The sequence below is a fragment of the Macadamia integrifolia genome, chromosome 4, assembly GCF_013358625.1.
Source record: "Macadamia integrifolia cultivar HAES 741 chromosome 4, SCU_Mint_v3, whole genome shotgun sequence".
NCBI lineage: Eukaryota > Viridiplantae > Streptophyta > Magnoliopsida > Proteales > Proteaceae > Macadamia > Macadamia integrifolia.
This window is the reverse complement of record NC_056560.1, coordinates 15,412,569-15,418,345: the sequence shown is the minus strand read 5'-3', so window position 1 is coordinate 15,418,345 and position 5,777 is coordinate 15,412,569. Positions and strand designations below refer to the sequence as shown.

At 36.6% G+C, this 5,777-nt stretch overlaps 1 pseudogene; it reads right to left on the bottom strand.

Annotated features, from left to right (window-relative positions):
- Positions 1–312: 312 nt before the first annotated feature.
- LOC122076277 lies at positions 313–5,031 on the bottom strand (annotated as a pseudogene).
- Between the last annotated feature and the right edge of the window lie 746 nt (positions 5,032–5,777).

The window sequence follows — 5,777 nt, the reverse complement described above, 5'->3', positions numbered from 1 at the left end:
AGAGTTTAATGTAGAAAATTTCAATGTCTTACTAACAATGACAATCTGCTCTTACATCAAGTTGAATGAAAAGGTAATTTTTTTTACACATTGCTAATAAGTTACAAGTTTTGAACAGAAATGCCATATGACCTCTTTTGATTAATGATCACAGAAGAGTCTCTAGGAGAAAACTTCCCCCACTTTCTTCCTAAGAAAAAAAATTCAGAAGAAAAGCTTCAATAGGAATATAGTGGCTTCTCGCAATACTTGTATTGCATTCATAATGAAAGTGAACTGTCAAAGAAATTCATTGTCAATGATTCTGTGCCGTCACAAGTTTTCAACAGGGAACCCAATAACTGGTTGTCTCTGATGCAAGATACCAATGCTCTGCAATCTCCTCATCTGTGAATCGCCTCCCAAGTGCACCTGCGAATTCTTTTGCTTGTTCTGAATTTTTGGCTCCGGGGATGGGTACAACTTTCTCCTGGGCTATTAACCAGTTGAGAACCACCTGTAAGGATGACCCAGTTCTTAAGAGATTTGATCCCTCAATAAATAAGCTATTTTTCTGCACTAATTATAGAATCATCTTTACTTCCTAGACACAGTACATCAAACATTCTTAAATTGTGCTAATTGGGATGTTGCATGCATAGTATCTAATGATTTCTTCGGACTGTTATGACCAAGTGGGTGAATTGAAGAAGAATATTGCTAATGGGACTGCTGGGTATGCCAATACAATGAGATCAGTTTCTAACCCAGAGATTTACTTGTGGCCTCGAAACCATATGTTGCAAAGTGGTCAGTTTTGAATGTCCTAGAAATAGGAAAACTATATGATGATTGCTACCAATGGAAAACTTATTTCAAATAAAAAAAATACTCAGAAGCTGTTTATTATCTCCTCTCTTCCTGCATTTGAAACTGTATCTTGAAAGGCAACTTGGAGATGTCCGTAAAACAGGATATGTCATGTACCCCTCTCTAGGTTGAGGAACAAGATCTATTTTGTCGAATTTTGCTTGTATTTGGATCACATTCCTCGAGGAGGCTGTAGTTTTTGCTTTGTCGACATGTGGGAGATTTGGAATTTAGGTGAAAGCTCTCACTTATTGCTGGTGCTTTGGTTTTTTTGTCTTCGTTCAATGATGGTTCTTGCTCTGTGCGGAAGCAATATGGGGGCTGTGTAGGAAAAAGGGACCCAGAAATCAAAATCAATCGGGACTAATCAAACGCTGTTTTGGTTAACAATATTGTTTGAGATTCTCAGCAACTGTTGGTTTAGTTTCATTTCCATGTGGAGTGCTATCCTAATTTAAATGCTTTATAGCAAGACCACTGTACTTGGGCTTTGATCTCCATTGTGTTGTTCATGAGCAGAAAATTGATAGGAAAAAACACATGGAAATAGTACAATAGTTGAAGAAAAAGAAAGGGAGCAATGTCAACCAATCTTTGTTTTCTGGAGTGAAAGCCTCTTGCTTTAACAAACTAAGCAATTTAGTCAGAAATCAAAAAAACAGAACAATGATGCTTTTCGACACCAGTTTTCTGTTTTAAAAAATTCCGGCAGACATGCACTATAATGAATTCATATCAAGCTTCCAAATAAAAAAAAAACTTAAATATTCAGATTTCTTAATGCATAAATATCCAAATAGCCACCCAGCACAATTCTATAGATAATTAAGTGTAACTGCAATCCAAATACACTCTTTATGGCTAAATTACTTATGCCCCTTGTTCCTAGTGGATTATATCAAATTGCAATGTGCTGTTTTATTACCCTTATGAGGAACTCAGGAGTGTATATCCGGCCTCAGGGACCAGAGGGTGGATTTTCTGGTGTGTACTCTCCAGTAAGAACACCTACAAGTTCGAAAAGACAGCCATTAATGTACAGATACATTAAAATAAAATAGTAAATAAACAAAAAGGGGAAGGAAGAAGAAAAAGGGTGTGCATTGAGTGCGGAGTTGAAGAAACTTTAGAAGTAATCCTTTCGGACCCCAAAAGTACAGAACTGCAAAATTTAAACACTTTTCTCAATTGAACACAACAAAATAAGTGCTAATCAAAATAGAAGCCTAACATTTTGACAGTTTGATGATATTTCTCTAGGAAAAGAGAAAGTGAAGAAAACAGAAGGTAAATAAAAGTCTGCCAATTTTGTAAACCTTGTGAATGAAGCACTACAGGAAATGCTTAATGTGGTACTACGGAAAGAATAGCTATAGGTATTGGGGTAGAAAAAATCCCAAATAGAAGTAAACTGGAAAAGGAAAAAAAAAAAGAAGGAAAGAATGAAGTTAATCCAACACTTCAATGCCTCAATGAAATACTGGACAAATCCTCAACTTAAAACTAAAGTTGAAAATGCTGAAAGGATAGTCATCTAGGTTCTGCTTTGCATCCTAAGTTGAATTTTGATTTTTAAGTTATATTTTTGGCAAAAAAGAGGTTTCTTGGGAACATATGAAAGTGTAGGAATCCCACCTTGGGCAAGAGGAGAATACACAATCAAAGTGATCCTCAACTCATCACAAGTGGCTTTCACACCTTTTTCCTCGAGCTCTGTATATGAGGCTATAATTTACCTGGTTGGAAGCCATTGGAATGCCTCTCTTCTTAAGCTTCTCATAAGCATCACAGAGACATTTTTCTGAAATCCATAATCGGTAAATTTATTAATCAAAACTATAAATTGAGCAAGAAGAACCTAGACCTACCTCAAAAAGTTCACTTAAACATGTAAGATGTTAATTTGAAACTAAAGAGTTTTATACAAATTTGCTTTTAGAAAAGAACAGAGGTGTGAAAGTCCTCGGCAGGGCTGCACAACTTTGGAAGATCTAAAATGATTAGTTGAACTGAAGAGAATTCACAAAATTGAATCTGTTAACATTTTTCCACAGAAAAATCATATACACCATATTGCTGAAAATGAGGAAATTACCATTGTAATTTGAGACACCCACAGCCTTCACAAGGCCCTGCTCAACAGCATCTCCAAGGCCATCAATGTAACCTGCAATGATCTTTTAATCGATCCATGTGAGAGGGTCTTAAGACATCAAGCATAAGAATTAGTGGTAAAATTTTTGTGCTCATTGAGACATTGACTTGTTTTCGTAAGAACATGACAAAAGTAATATTGACTTACCTTCATTTCCCCAGACTCCTGGCCTGAAAATTAACATAACTACTTTAGTTAACTATATGTTTTCCCGGAGAAATCGACAAAAGCTACTAAGTATAGGCTTATGTAATGCAAACCAATGAAGCTGGTATACGTCCACTGAAGAAAGACCAAGGCCGCATAGGGAATCTTTAAGGGCCGAGACAACACTCCCACGATTTCCTTTCCTTGATGAGTCTACAGGAAAAGGGGAAGGGTAGACTAAATATAAGAATCAATCTCAAATAACAGGGGAAGAATTAGAAACATAACATTTCATTCTTATTAACTTTAGCAGCCATCCTATATTTCAGTTCTTTAGCCTCAAGAAAAAACACATTATTATTAGTAAGTAAAGAAATCAAGAAAAAATTTAATAGCTTAACAACAAGGCCCTGTGATTGATTGTTACCTTCCCAGTAATGTTTCTGACTTAACTCCACCCATAGACAACTGCAATAGCAGAGAAGGTATGTTTTAAAGTTAGATTTAGATAAATTAATGGTGTGCACAAAGAGAAAAAAGAATGCAGGAAATTTCTGTTCTCACCCTTGAGCCATAAACCTTAGCAGTATCGAAGAGAGTTATACCACAATCGATACTGGCATTAAAGGCTACATTAGCCGCCTTCAGCTTCCTATCTGTCATTATTAAGAGGTAAATCACTAATAAAGTTTACATACTTCCACAAAAGATAATTCTCTAACATAGATGAAATGAAGTTAATGCTCCCTGGAAAATACAAATTTACTGACTGATCAGAAATAAAAAATCACATATCAAATGGGTTAAATCTCAAGATATGGAACATTTTCAAATCTACAAATTAGTGAAGTTCTCTTTGAAAAAATTTGAACAATTTTATCATTGACCTCTGATAGAAAAGTTGAAATTACATGTTTCCATAAGGTATTAACTTCCATCAAAATGGGTTGGGAGATCATTACAGAATCCATGGAAATGAAGGGAACCATGGCTGCAAACTAGAGTACTTCCTTCCATAAACCAATTCAAATTTACATTTTTATAACAAAATACATTTTTATAAATTTCCAAATGTTTCCCTAATTTAAGTTATTACTGTAAAGATATACTCTCTCATGACTCAATATCAGAGCAGAAACAGCCCTTCCTATCGATATGATCCAGTCGATGGAATGTATTCTGGTACATTGGAGAGTACTCAGCTAGGGCTGAGCTACCATCCTTCAAAATCAATTTTACAGTGACTGAAGATGAAAAAAAAGAAAAAAAAAAAGAAATTAAGCTTCTGAAGGCAATACATAACGACACAGGGGGCACGAATTCTTGCATTCCAACCACTTAAAAATGCATTCACCATGAAAGAGATGCGAGCAAGGCAACCGTGCAACGTCGACTCCTCTCACGTACTCATCCATGCAAATCATACAGGTCTCGGTTGAAGAAGAAGAAGAAGGGTCTTCTTCTATATCATCAAATTTCTTAATCTCTAAAGCCTGAATTGAAGATGGTGAAGCCGGAACCAACCTAATTGAACCTTCTTCTTCTCCTAGGATATCCATGGACTCGAACCAGTCAACGTAATCATCGTCAAGACTTCTGTCATATTCAACGAGAGGAACATTAAGACCTATGAAGATATCAAGCGCTTCACAAACGTCTATCCTCTCTCTACAGAACGAGGCTGCTTCAAAAGCATAATGGGATATCTGTCGTTTAATTCTCTCAATGGAATCTGGAGGGATTTCCATCTGGGTAAGCATGGCCTGGATTTTGATCTGGCTGACTTCAGGTATAAGCAGGTAAGGGAACTCAATAATGAATACTTGCTCTGGCAATAGATTAGAACTCTGCCTAAAACTGATTTGAGACCCATCATTCATTGTTCTTGCATAAACATGGTCTTGTTGAATCAGGAAATGGAATTTGGTCGTGGGCTGTGTGTGTGCTGAACGTGTGTGGCTTTCAGCATAGGAATAACGCATGCATGGAATAACAACAGGAAACATGATTGATCTTTCAGAGGAAGAGGAAGAAACAGAGGAAGAGATGAGTAGCAGAGTGAAAAGATGACCGACTGGACCTTCTTTTATAGTGTACGCGGAGGGTCTACATACCCAGTTCTACTTGAACTCCAATTAGATAGATTTAGATTTCGGCAACTGCCGCAAAATGAGGAAGGTATCCCTTTTATTTTATTTATAATTGTGTTCCAACTATGAAAAGAAAATACCAAGCCGTGCCGGCAGCAGCTCCTGTCCGATTCATTAGGCTTGGGCTTGGGCTTGGGCTTGGGCTTGGGCTTGGGCCCTGTGAATTCTTTTGCTTGTAGTTCCGCATTTTTGGCTCCAAGAATGGGTACAACATTCTCCTAAGTGAATGTCCTTTTGATCCATGGATATGACATTTATTTTCTCTCTCCTCATTTAGTATATTCACGACCATTGAGAACCACCACTGAGGATGACCCAGTTTTTAAAAGATTTGGTCCCTCAGTAGAAACCTATAAGCATATGGCTTATGAAATCATGAGAAGTAATTAGTCAAATATGATGGTGATTGTGGAGATTAATGACAGTTTTTACCATAAAATGGAATATAATTGAACAACATCTAAATATTATAATTG